This window comes from Mandrillus leucophaeus, unplaced genomic scaffold, assembly GCF_000951045.1.
Source record: "Mandrillus leucophaeus isolate KB7577 unplaced genomic scaffold, Mleu.le_1.0 Scaffold62, whole genome shotgun sequence".
Taxonomy (NCBI): domain Eukaryota; kingdom Metazoa; phylum Chordata; class Mammalia; order Primates; family Cercopithecidae; genus Mandrillus; species Mandrillus leucophaeus.
The window spans coordinates 4067295-4081084 of NW_012106697.1; positions in this window are offsets into that span (position 1 = coordinate 4067295).

Sequence of the window (13790 nt, forward strand, 5' to 3'; positions counted from 1 at the left end):
AAAGGAGTAGGAAAGCTGGCTGTTTCTCTCCATTATTGTTGTGTAGGAAAAAAGAAAAAAAAGACCAATATAGATATAGTAATCCCTCAGTATCCACAGAAGATTGGTTCCAGGACCCCTTCACATACCAGAATCCAAGGATGCTCAAGTCCCTGATATAAAATGGCTTAGTATTTGCCTAGAACCCATACACATCCTCCCATATACTTTAAATCATCCCTAGATTCCTTATAATACCCAATACAGTGCATTGCTATGTAAACAGTTGTCATATTCTATTGTTTAGAGAATATTGACCCTCCCAAAAATGTCTGTACATGTTCAGTACCGGCACAATTTTTTCTGACTATTTTCGATCCACAATGGGTTGAATCCAGCAATGGAGAACCCATGAACATGGAGGGCTGACCATATACGTGTGTGTGTGTATGTGTGTGTATATATATGTTTTAAAACATACATATGTATATATGTAAAACTGTTTAAACTGGTTTTAAACATATGTATATGTATATACATATTTAAACATATGTATATAAGTATACACATATGTATATACATATGTATATACATATGTATATAAGTATGTTTTTAAACATTTGTATATATGTGTATATGTGTATATATGTATACACATATACACATATACACACATTTAAAAACATATACATATATATACACACACGTTTAAATATGTATATACATATACATATGTTTAAAAACAGTTTAAAAACTGTCTGCGGGGGAGAGGCTGAGTAGAGAAATGTGGTCTTTGGGCCAAACACAAGTACCCACCAATGATAATAAAAAAAAGCAGGAGTAGGCCAGGCACAGTGGCTCATGCCTGTAATCCTAGCACTTTGGGAGGCCAAGGCGGGTGGATCACTTGAGGTCAAGAGTTGGAGACCAGCCTGGCCAACATGGTGAAACCTTGTCTCTACTAAAAATACAAAAATGAGCTGGGCATGGTGGTATGTGCCTGTAATCTGTAATCTCAGCTACTTGGGAGGCTGAGGCAGGAGAATCGCTTGAATCCAGGAGGTGGAGGTTGCAGTGAGCCAAGATTGCACTCCAGCCTGGGCGGCAGAGCGAAAACTCCGTCTCAAAAAAAAAAAAAAAAAAGAGTATTTACTAGCTGACTTGAATGTCTTACGTACCATCCCAGGCTGGCCTGGCCTGGCCCAGCTGGAGTCCCAGAGGCCTAGGCAGGACGCTGCCTCCCTGGAGCAGGGACGGGGGATGCAGAGGTTGGCTACAGGCACCTGGCTCCCTTTTCTTAGCATGAATTGTACCTACCACCTGGCTACTGCCAAACAAGTGTGGGTTCTTCCCATCAATCTAGCTCATAAAACCCTGTATTTTCCTTCATAAAATCTACTGTAAGTTGTAATTATAAGCAAATGTACTTCTACTTAACTTTTAACAGAACAGCTTGCACAGATCCATCAAAGAAATTAACCAAAGAACCAAAGAAATTAACATCATGAACAGAGGCTGGGCACAGTCATGTTGAGGGTGACCAACTTGTCAGTAATTTTCTCGTTCTATCACTGAAAGTCCTGTGTCCTGGGAAACCCCTCAGTAGCCTTACTGTTGGGTGGTTTATCCTGGCTGCAGGATAACTGCTGGGACACACAGGCAGCTTTGTGCAAACTGGGAAAAGAAGACCCATCCTTTTGGCAGACCAACCAGGAAAAAGGTTTTCTTTGTCCACATTGAGACTGTCTCAAGCCTGGGCACACAGCTCGGTGATTCACGTGAGCCCCTTGAGCAAGTACAAACACAAAGTACAAAAAGGATGGCCTTGCTTTGCTGGGATCACAAACTCATGGTCCAGGGGCTGAATTCTAGCCCATGGCCATATTCTTTTAGGCCTGTTTTTACAAATATTTTAAGTATACCGGTGTGTAAAATTCAGGAGAGTCTACATAAAAACACAACTTTTAGGCCAGGTGTGGTGGCTCATGCCTGTAATCCCGGCACTTTGGGAGGCCGAGGCAGGTGGATCACCTGAGGTCAGGAGTTCGAGATCAGCCTGGCCAACATAGCAAAACCCTGTCTCTACCAGTAATACAAAAACTAGCTGGGTGTGGTGGCACACGCCTGTAATCCCAGCTACTTTGGAGGCTGAGGCAGGACAATCGCTTGAACCCGGGAGGTGGAAGTTGCAGCGAGCTGAGACTGTGCCACCACACTCCAGCCTGGGAGACAAGTGTGAAACTCTGTCTCCAAATAAATAAATAAAAATAGAAACACAACTTTTTGTCTACTCTTTAAAAGATCTAGTAATACTCTACTTTTCTTCTTCCATGGCACCAGCAGGCTGGAGTCACATAGCAGCGGCTAACTTTGAACTCCACAAATCACCACACTCCGCATTACCCCTCACTGTCACTGACTTGGAGGCTGAGTAGAAACTCATCATTCCTTAGTCCTTTGTGTTGTTTTTTTCTCTAAACCGAACCTGCTTACGTTTTGTGACAGCCCAGCCCCTGTAGGCTTTGTGGTTTTCGTCTGTTTGAGACAGGGTCTTGCTTTGTCACCCAGGTTGGAGTGCAGTGGTGTGATTATACCTCACTGCAGCCTCAAACTCCTAGGCTCAAGTGACCCTCCTGCTTCAGCCTCTTGAGTGGCTGTGACTGTAGTTTGAGCCACTGTGCCCAGCTCCCGGGCATTTTTGTAGCATTCAGTCCCTGCTACTATCTGACTCTCCACTGATGACAAGGTGAGGCTGCAGCAAGTTCAAACCTTACAGCCTCTTGACTTAAGCCAGAAAGCAAGAGCATCCTCCTTGGAGTCCTGCCAAATCTCATTGCATACTACTGGTTCGTAATAAGTCCAGACCAAACCTTCCTTGTTGGTTTTTGTTGTGGTTGTTGTAGTTGAGACAGAGTTTTGCACTTGTTGCCCAGGCTAGAGTGCAGTGGTGTGATCTTGGCTCACTGAAACCTCTGCCTCCCAGGTTCAAGCGATTCTCTCCTGCCTCAGCCTCCTGAGTAGCTGGTGTTACAGGTGTGCACCACAACGCCCGGCTTATTTTGTATTTTTAGTAGAAACACAGTTTCACCATGTTGGTCAGGCTGGTCTTGAACTCCTGACCTCAGGTGATCCACCCACCTCGGCCTCCCAAAGTGCTCAGATTACAGGTGTGAGCCACTGCACCCGACCCAGACCAAACCTTCCAACAGCACATGAATGTTGTATTTTTGCACTTCCATTTGCTTGCAATCTCAGATTTGTCATGCATGTCTTTAGGGTTCTGGTGGCTTGGAGGAAGGATCACGTATCTACTGTGTTTGTGTTTAGATTTCAGGGAGAGTAAGGCTTCTAGGAGGACATTGCTCCGGAGCCAGATTTTGAGGAAGGTAAAGGACAAGAGGAGCGGGATGAGTATTTCCGATTGAGGATGTGGGCCAAGGGAGAACCAACCGCCCATAGCGAGGGAGAACAAGCTGCCCTGGGGCTCCTTGCAACTTTCCCGGCTGTCTTTCTCCCCCTTTCTGTAGAGGCTGATGCTATTTGTGATGCCCATCTTCTATAAGCTGTCAGCCAGAAACATCTGCTGAAATAAAAGCCATCTGTTCAGAATGCTGAATGCGAGGTTGTTGGGATCTCCCAAGAAACACACACACACAAATGAACTTCCTCCAAGGAAGCCAGACTTGACATGGACCCTCTGGGGCTTTGACGGCCCTTGGCCTCCAGTGGGTGTCCAGCATCAGGGAAGACATTGCTGTGGCCTTCTCGGTCCACCACGGGCTCCCACCAGGCAGAGGCCGCGCTGTGTGAGCTGCTGTCTCCCTTTGGACTCAGGGCACATGCTTGCTTGTCTGCACTGTAGTGAGTCCCCAGTGAAGCGAAACGGCAGGTCTTCAGAGGCACAAAAATGCCAGCCGTTGTGTGTCATGGAAAGACACACCAGCCTAGGCGAGTCAGAGACAACCCAGAATAAATGGATCCCCTGTGAAACGGGATTAACACCGGTTTCCACCCCATGTGGAGATCAGAGACTGGGCAGTTATGTTAAAGTGGATCTTTGCTGTGCAGGTCAGCAGAAAGAGGGGTAGTGAGCCGGGACGGGTGGGAGATCAACCAAGGGCTTCCATTTTTGTTAGCTGAGAGATACTAGAGCATGCTTGTTTGCTGAAGGGAATGATCCGGTAGATAGAAAGTGGATACAAGACAGAAAAGGTTGACTTGTGGAAGCCTTTTGAGAACATTAGAGGCAATGGGGTTTAGAACCCAAGTGGGCCTCGGGTAAGAGCAGAGGCGTTTGATCCTGTGCAGCAGGAAATCGAATATGGGTACTCTTATAGCCAGGATGCAGCTGTGGTGCTGGGCGGATGAGTTACTTAAAGCAAAGAATTTTCCTCCAAACATAGAGTGGCACTTAATTAGAGGCATTAATATGAGTTTCATGGGGAAAGGGGACGTGAACTTGGGATATGGTTGAGAGAGGCAGGTAAGGGGATGGGACATGAAGTTGGAACTCTGGGGTTTTACCGTAGCATGTGGGCTCTGAGCGTCTATGGAACAGTGCATCTATGCCGGGACAGGGAAGAGAGGTGGGAAACAGAATTGCCATTCTTTACAGTTTTGCCTAGGCTGTCTATGGTAGTGCCGCAAGTTTTGAGTTAATGACTCTTCACCAAAATCTTTTACTTAAGTGTCCACTGATCTACCTATTCCTGATTTAAGCTGTAAATCCAAGAAACCAAATTCTGTTGAGCCAGTCAATGAAGATCAGTTTCAGCCGGGCGCAGTGGCTCACACCTGTAATCCCAGCACTTTGGGAGGCCCAGGCAGGCAGATCACTTGAGGCAAGGAGTTCAGGACCAGTCTGGCCAACATGGCGAAACCCCATCTCTACTAAAAATACAAAAATTAGCCGGGTGTGGTGGTGTGATCCTGTAATCCCAGCTACTTGGGAGGCTGAGGCACAAGAATTGCTTGAACCTGGGAGGTGGAGGTTGCAGTGAGCCAAGATCATGCCACTGCACTCCAGCCTGGCCGACACAGCGAGACTCTGTCTCAAAAAAAAAAAAAAAAGTTTCCACCACAGGGAAGAGTTAAGAAAATTGCTAGGGAAGCTGCCCAGCCCAATAGCCTCAGAAGAGGGACAGAATTCCCTGGAGTCAGATTTAGACATGGGGTCAAGTGTTTACTTTGCAGCTAGACCTGGGCCCATAGTCTAAGTGGAGATGACTGCCAGGTCTTCCCTTCTGAAACACTCACTCAGCATTTCTTTCAATAACAAATAAAATCACTGAATGTGCAAAAGGGAAATGATTTAAGGGTGACATTTAGAAAGATGAGGAAATTTTAAACTGATTATCAGCTTCTTCAGAATGATGTTTCTCCTTTCACATAAAGAATCACAACATGGAGGCCGGGTGCGGTGGCTCACACCTGTAATCTCAGCACGTTGGGAGGCCGAAGTGGGTGGATCACCTGAGGTCAGGAGTTCAAAACCAGCCTGACCAATGTGGTGAAACCCTGTCTCTACAAAAAATACAAAAACTAGCGGGTGTGGTGGCACGTGGCTGTAATCCCAGCTATTCGGCAGGCTGAGGCAGGAGAATCGCTTGAACCCGGGAGGTGGAGGTTGCAGTGAGCCGAGATCATACCACAAAAAAAAAAAAAAAAAAAAAAAAAAAAAAAAAAAAAATCACAACATGTCAGTTAATAGGATTGCAAATAAAAGAAAAAAAATCACAACGTAAGTGTAGAAATTGAGTATCTTTTTTTGGTTTTTAATCACTGACACAATGCAGAAGTAAAGTAGATGTTCTGATTTCAAGCATGATGCAGTTGGAGTGACAGGTACAGCTCAGGAGGGAAACAGTGTACAACAAATTCTGCAGCTTATTAAGAAACAGCAGGCTTGCCAGGTGTGGTGGCTCATGACGGTAATCCCAGCACTTCGGGAGGCCGAGGCGGGTGGATCACTTGAGGTCAGGAGTTCGAGACCAGCCTGGATCAACATGGTGAAATCCCGTCTCTACTAAAAATACAAAAATTAGCCGGGCATGGTGGCGGGTGCCTATAGTCCCAGCTACTCAGGAGGCTGAGGCACTAGAATCGCTTGAACACCAGAGGCAGAAGTTGCAGTGAGCTGAGACTGTGCCACTGCACTCCAGCCTGGGCAACAGAGCAAGACTCAGTCTAAAAACAAAGAAAAAAGAAAAGAAAAAGGAGGCTTAAGTAAAATGCAGGATTTTGCTCTATATTATACTTTGCTCCATTGTATAGGTAGAAAAAAAAATAAAATTTTAAAGATGTTATTTACTAACAGTGGAAAGTGGTCAGGTTTTTTTTGCATGTTGTTTTGTTTTTTCAGTCTCAGACTGGACTCTCTAGGACATTTGCCCTGTTAAATGGGTTGGTGCCAGAGATAAAACGCTCTGGACACTCCAACTAGTGGATTGTTAGAATTCACCAGACTGACTCCCTGCCACCTTTGGCCCAATCTAAGCACTGTTCTGGTTCAATTCAAGGTCATCTGATTTGATTCCACTGAAACCCTCGCAACCATTGAAGTCAAGCAGCAACTTAAGATTTAGAAAAGTGGTTTTCAATTTTTTAAAATAGAACTCACAGATTTTATGTCACAACCCAGTACTTAAACATACACACACTCATTCTAAAGCAAGCCAAAAATGTTTCACAAACAGTATCTACTCTTAGACCACGTATTGCATTCTGATCAATATATTCTATTCAACTCTGTTCTGTTCATTAAAAAAGATGTTGCTAAAAATCTACTACATTGACATTGATTTTTATTTTTGAGATGGAGTCTTACTCTGATGCACAGGCTGGAGTGCAATAGCACTATCTGAACTCACTGCAACTTCCGTCTCCCGGGTTCAAGTGATTCTCCTGCCTCAGCCTCCCGAGTAGCTGGGATTACAGGCGCCTGCCACCACACCAGGCTAATGTTTGTATTTTTAGTAGAGACGGGGTTTCACCATGTTGTCCAGGCTGGTCTCGAACCTCTGACCTCTTGGTGATCCACCTGCCTCGACCTCCCAAAGTACTAGGATTATAGGCGTGAGCCACCGCGCCTGGCCCTAAATTGAATTTTTATCCACTAATGGGGTTACAAACCAGCCTGCCTGAAAAACACAGGTTTAGAAAATGTATTTTTCTCTAGTTTAATCATTTATGTATTAGAATAACAGCCAAGATTTTATAAACTGGAAAACATTTGATATTAATATTCAAGGACATCTGATTAGAACAAAGGTGACAAAGGTATTCATTTTAAAAATAATGACCACCACTTATTGCCTACTCTTATAGTATTAGGCTCTTTACAATATAATATTTTCTCGAATCTCTGCAACAACCTTGTAATTTAGGGTACATTCCCACCAAGGGATGAACCCCAACCTCACAGAGGATAGCCAGGAGTAACAAGACCCCAAAGGAGATGACCAAGCAAGCAAACAGAGGGTCCTGCCACAGCGCATGGTTGCTGGCAGCAGATGAGACTCGGTGGATCCGAGCGAGACAATTCATGACTCTCAGCACAGCACACGACAGCAGCTCAGCGTGACAGAGCTTGGTCTCCTGACCCCAAGTCCCGTGGCATAGGCCAGGCTCTGCACCTTTGACAGCAAGTGGGAAGAGCCCGTCTCCTCCCCGTGGGGCAAGCAGTGGCCTGGCAGTCATGCTGTGGTTGCCTCTATGAGTAGCTCCACAAATGGCTACTGGCCAGAGGGTGGAGGGCCTTGCAGGTTGGCACAGTCTGCAAAGACACGCAGGGTCCCGGGGCCCGTGTGGACTGACTCTCTCAATAATTCTCCATTTTATAGTGGAAAGACACCATTTTCTTCTTCTTGTTTTTTTATTTTGAGACCGAGGCTTGCTCTGTCGCCCAGCCTGGAGTGCAGTGGCGCAATCTCAACTAACTGCAACCTCCGTCTCCCAGGTTCAAGCGATTCTCCTGCCTCAGCCTCCCGAGTAGCTGGGATTACAGGCGTCTGCTACCACGCCCTGCTAGTTTTTGTATTTTTAGTAGATACGGGGTTTCACCATGTTGGCTAGCCTGGTCTCGAACTCCTGATCTCAGGTGATCCACCTGCCTCGGCTTCCCAAAGTGCTGAGATTATACAGGCGTGACCCACCTTGCCCGGCCGAAAGACATCATTTTCTTAAATCTACACAAATAATGTGGCAGGGTATCCATTCTCATACATTCCCCTTACTCTGATGCAAATGCTTTTCTTTGATCCCCTATCTAATCTGACGCCTTTGACCCAGGACATACCTGAAGATACTGATGAGTCTGGGCAAGTAATGACACAAGACTTTATCCCTTGTACATGGATCACTTCACACAGACAAGCATAGACGTGGAAACAATTTCTAGAAGTGGAATTTCTGGACCAAAGGCCTTTGTGATTTTGATGGATATTGCCAAATTGTCCTTTTTCAAGGTTGCATCAGCTTACACTCAAAACAACTTGTGAGAGAGAACCGGTTTCCCCACACCTTTGATACACCACCAAGCTATTCTGTCTTCGCCAATGTCACAGGAGAAAAACAGAATCTCTGCAGTTTTAATTTCTCTTGTGATGAGGGTGTGTCCTTTTGTTTAAGAGAAATTTACATTTCCTTTTCTGAAACTGTCACATCTAAGAGTTTGTTATGTATAAGGATACTAAAAGTACTTTTTCTTAGGTTTATTTATGCAATCTTTTTCCACGCACAATTTTTTACATTTATGTCATCAAACGTAACATTTTCTTTATGGCTTCAGAGTCTTGTGTCATACTTTGGGAAGGTTGTCTCATCCTGAAACTATTTTTAAAATCTCCTTTTCTTTCTTTTTTTTTTTTTTTGAGACAGGGTGTTGCTCTGTTGTCCAGGCTGGAATGCACGGGCGTGATCACAGATTCACTACAGCCTTGACCTTCCCAGCTCAGGCGATCTCCCACCTCAGCCACCTGGCTAGCTGGGACTACAGGCGCATGCAACCACACCAGGCTAATTTTTTAAACTTTTTGTAGAGATGGGGGTCTCACTGTGTTTCCCAGGCTGGTCTTGAACTACTAGGCTGAAGTGATCCTCCCATCTTGGCCTCTCGAAGTGCTGGGATTACAAATCCATTTTATTTTAAAAGTTTTTTTCAGCGCTCTGAATTTACTGCAATGTTAAGAGTGAGATAGAAGTACCTTTCCTTTTTCCCCCAGTGGCTGGTTGGCTGTCCAACACCACACACTGAAGAAATTGCATATTAAATTTTCTCATATATATATATATGTCTATTTCTGGGCTCTATTTTCTTTCAGTGATCTGGGCAGGTGTCAGCACAGTATCATTTTAATTCCTGCTGCTGGAAATGTTTGACTAATTTTTTTTTTTTGAGACGGAGTCTTGCTCTGTGGCCCAGGCTGGAGTGCAGTGGTGTGATCTCGGCTCACTGTGATCTCCACCTGCCGGGTTTAAGCAATTCCCCTACCTCCGTCTCTCAAGTAGCTGGGACTACAGGTGTGCACCACCACACTCAGCTAAGTTTTGTATGTTAGTAGAGACGGGGGTTTTTGTATGTTAGTAGAGACGGGGTTTCACCACGTTGGCCAGGCTGGTCTCGATCTCCTGACCTAGTGATCTGCCCACCTCGGCCTCCCAAAGTGCTAGCATTACAGGCTGAGCCACTGCGCCCGGCCATGTTTGGCTAATTGAAAGAAATAAACTCACATCATAACTGTTTTTGAACTTTTTTTTTTTTTTGTCTATTCTGGTATGCTTAGTTTTCCTTAAGAACTTTGGAATCAGCTTTTCTTTCTTTTAAAAATCCAGTTGCATTTTTGCTGGGATTACCTTATTTATAGGATTGCCTTATTTCTAGGATCAGTTAAGCAGAACTAATGTCATTATCAATTGATTTTTTTTCAATTGCTTAGGCCAAAAACCAATTTGGAGTTATCTTTGATACCTCTAGCTCTCCCATATCCTTCATCTGATTCACCAGCAAGCCCGACAGCCGTTCCTTCACTATATATCCAGAAACTGACCGCTTCTCACCCACTCCCACCTCCCACCCTTGTCAAGGAATCGTCATTCTTCACCCACTTCCTCAACAGCTTCCTAACTGGCCTTCCTGCCTTCCCTCTTGCTTGACTATTCTCAATACACAAATCAGATCCCCTCACTCCTCCGCTCAATCCAGACACTCTGGAGGCCTTCCGCCTCACTCAGTAAAAAGCAGAGTTGGAGCAGAGGACACAGCCAGAACAAAGGCCACAGGCAGGATCGTGTTGAGGAAGAGCAGGAGGGGAGGGCTAGAGTTGGCAGGAGTCTACACGGCCTTAGAGACCAGTTTACCCTGAAAGTAGCCGAAACTAGTTACCCCCGCAGGGTGGGGACTGTGATAGGAGGCAGAGATCTTCTTTCACAAAATTAAAAGCCTTGCAGAACTACTTGCCTCTAAAACTATCTGCATGTATGACTTTGATAAAAATACAAAATAAGAAATTTTAAAACACTGACATGCGAAAAGAAAAATATAGAAACCAACAGAAAAATGTAACAGATGGTATTTGTCAGCATGCAGTGGGAGTTCAACTTTCCTTTAGCAGATGGATGGACATTCTTATAACCAAAACTGCATGATTTCCCAGTTATCATGAGGATTTCAAGCAGAAAAACTAACATCCATCAATTTAAAATTTAATTTGTGAGATGTCCCTGGGGGCTAAAGAATATTGTGTTAGTGTAATTTATCAAGTGAAATGGCAAAGTCACAATGGTAGGTTTAGCGATCTTCAGAAAAACAGAAGGGGGAGGAAAAGGTTTTATGGTTTGTTTTTTTTGTTTGGGTTTTTTTTTTTTTTTTTTTTGAGACAGAGTCTGTCTCTGTCACCCAGGCTGGAGTGCAGCGGCACGAACTCGGCTCACTGCAACCTCTGCCTCCCAGGTTCAAGCAATTCTCCTGCCTCAGCCTCTGGAGTAGCTGGGACTACAGGCCACCCAGCTAATTTTTTATTTTTAGGAGCGATGGGGTCTCACCATGTTGGCCAGGCTAGTCTCAAATGCCTGACCTCAGGTGATTCTCCTGTCTTGGCCTCCCAAAGTGCTGGGATTACAGGCGTGAGCCACCACGCCCAGCCAATTGTTTTGTTTTAAAAATAATCATACTGTTGGGTAGATATTTGAAAAAAGTGTGATTCTAGGAATACACAGGATAGTGAAGAGAACAGGAACGCTGAAGCTTCCTGTGAAGAAGCCTCAGAGATGAAAATCTCCCGTAGGCTCCGGGGTCCAAATCTTCGTATGTTCCTTCACAAACGAGATTGACTGTAAGCGACGCAGCATACCTGCTGCCCTCCGTAAAAACAAGCATATGGCACATGCAGCTTCATCTTGCCGTAGGAGCAGAAGAATGAAGAGCCGGAGCAGTTAGGAGGAAAAGCTTCCTCCTAAGTCGATTCCACAGCTACATTAAACACAAACCTTCTCCCCGATTGCTTTGTGTACTCTAAAAACCGTCCCAGTGTTAAAACTCTTAAGGCTGATTTCTAATCACCCAATTATGAAGCAAAATATTTTAAATCTACATCCCCTTCCACTCCCCAACAGTTTCCTCCTTTTCTAAGTTGGATTCCCTTTCACTAACAACAGAGCATAGATGTGGTTTGGTATTTAAAATATCAATAATAGTTTCCCAACAGGCCAGACTTCGTGGCAGGCCCAGAAAAGGACCTATTATAGCTCCAGAGGGCTGTAGCCAAACAGGCAAGAGCACTTAAAACTTCCCAGGTGCCAGCAATAACAAACGGAAAACAGGCAGGGGTGGGGACGCTTCCTGTCTACTGTATCACCACCATCAACCTATTACGACAATTTATTCTGGAAACTAGACTGATACAGGAAGCTCAGCAAGCAAAAATGGTATTCCACTAGAAATGAGAAAGTTAAACTAATTTTCTTATTTTAGGTTCACATTAGTGAGAAATTAAGGCTATTAAAATTACTTATCTCTTTATTCAAGCATTGCCTCTTAAAAATGTTCTCAACTCTTCATATAAGCAAAAATTATCATGCAAGAATTTTCATTATTCAAATTTACGAAGTCATTAAAGATCTCACTCTCAATCAAACACCTGCTCCTCTCCTCATACTGGGCAATGTACCTTCACTTAACTGATCTTCAGGAATAATGCAAAAATCAATGATAAAAGTCCTTAGCACTTTGAAAGGCACATTTTGTGCCTCTGAAAATTAAGTCTTCATATAAAAGTCGTTTCATCTTTCGCATGCTCTGATCAGTGGCTTTCACACCTTTTTCATGACTCATTTTAGTAAATTTTACATAGTGATTCAGTACCCATACATGCACACCCCAAATTAAAGTTTTCACAGTGGGATAAAAACCTCTTACAACACGTAGTGCACGCTGGTATTTTCTGTTCAATTCTATTGCCTCCCATTCCATTAAAAAATGCTAGTAAAGACCCCTAATTAATTTCCTCACTAAAGGAACACAAATTTGAAAATCACTCTAGGTTACATATTACTTATTTTTTTGTCACATTAACTGAAAATACTGAAATTTTGAATCTTAGATGACCAGGAAATCCCTCTTGTTCTGTTTTCACTATGGAATATTCAAAGGTAAAAACGCGCAAACACAAATCTCTATTGTTACTACATAGCATGACTCATATTTATTATCTTTGAGACAGGGTCTTGCTCTGTTGCCCAGGCTGGAGTGCAATGGCACAATCTCTGCTCACCACAACCTCCACCTCCCAGATTCAAGCGATTCTTGTGCCTCAGCCTCCTGAGTAGCTGGGATTACAGGCGCCTGTCACCTTGCACAGCTAGTTTTTTTTTGTATTTTTAGTAGAGATGGGGTTTTGCTGTGTTGGCCAGACTGGTCTTGAACTCCTAGCCTCAAATGATCTGCCTGCCTTGGCCTCCCAGAGTGCTGTGATTACAGGAGTGAGCCACCGCACCCTGCCAAATTTATTGTTAAAGCAATCACAGACAGCCTTCCGGAAACACTGGCCGAATCCTCAAAACTGCCCTCTTGTCCGAATCTGGAGTCCTAGTTACTTGGGAGCCTAGGTCCTGGGGAGGCTGCAGTGACTTACGATCATGTCACTGCACTCCAGCCTGGGTGACAGACAGGGCAAGACCCTATCTCTCTACAAAAAAAAAAAAAAGAAAAAGAAAAAGAAAACTCTCCAAAAAAAAATCCAAGATCCAGGGTTAGGCCTATCTATAGAACCAAGCAGGGCTTGGTGAAAGTTTGAATCAACCAACAAATAAAAAAAGTTGTGGCCTGTGAAGAAATGATGTGGAATGATTCTAATGCTGCAATCAAAAGGAGAAAATCCAAAATGCCGGCTTCGTACCAGTTTCATTCCGTAGGATATTTATACGTATCAGAGTGGTCAAGGTTCACTGCAAGTGTATTTGTCATCTTTAACTTCAATTTCAATTTTTTCATTTCAAGAAGTTCTCTTTGGTTTTCAAATCTTGTCTGATAATTTTCTTGTTCCCTATTCAGTTTCTTATTTATCGGAAACACACGGTACAGTATCGCTATACCCTTGCAGCTCCCATTCCCCTAAGATTTTTTTGGCAGGCTCTCATGCTTTGCTTTTATGTATTGTGATTTTTGACTGTGAGGGCACATTCCATAAACTCTTTATGGGGCACCTGGTTGGTGGTCTGGGTTCAAGTTGAGTTCTGAAAGAACAGAGCAGATGCGTGTTCATTTCTCACAGTCACCTAGAGCCCCTAGCGATTTGGTTCTACTTTCAACTAAAATA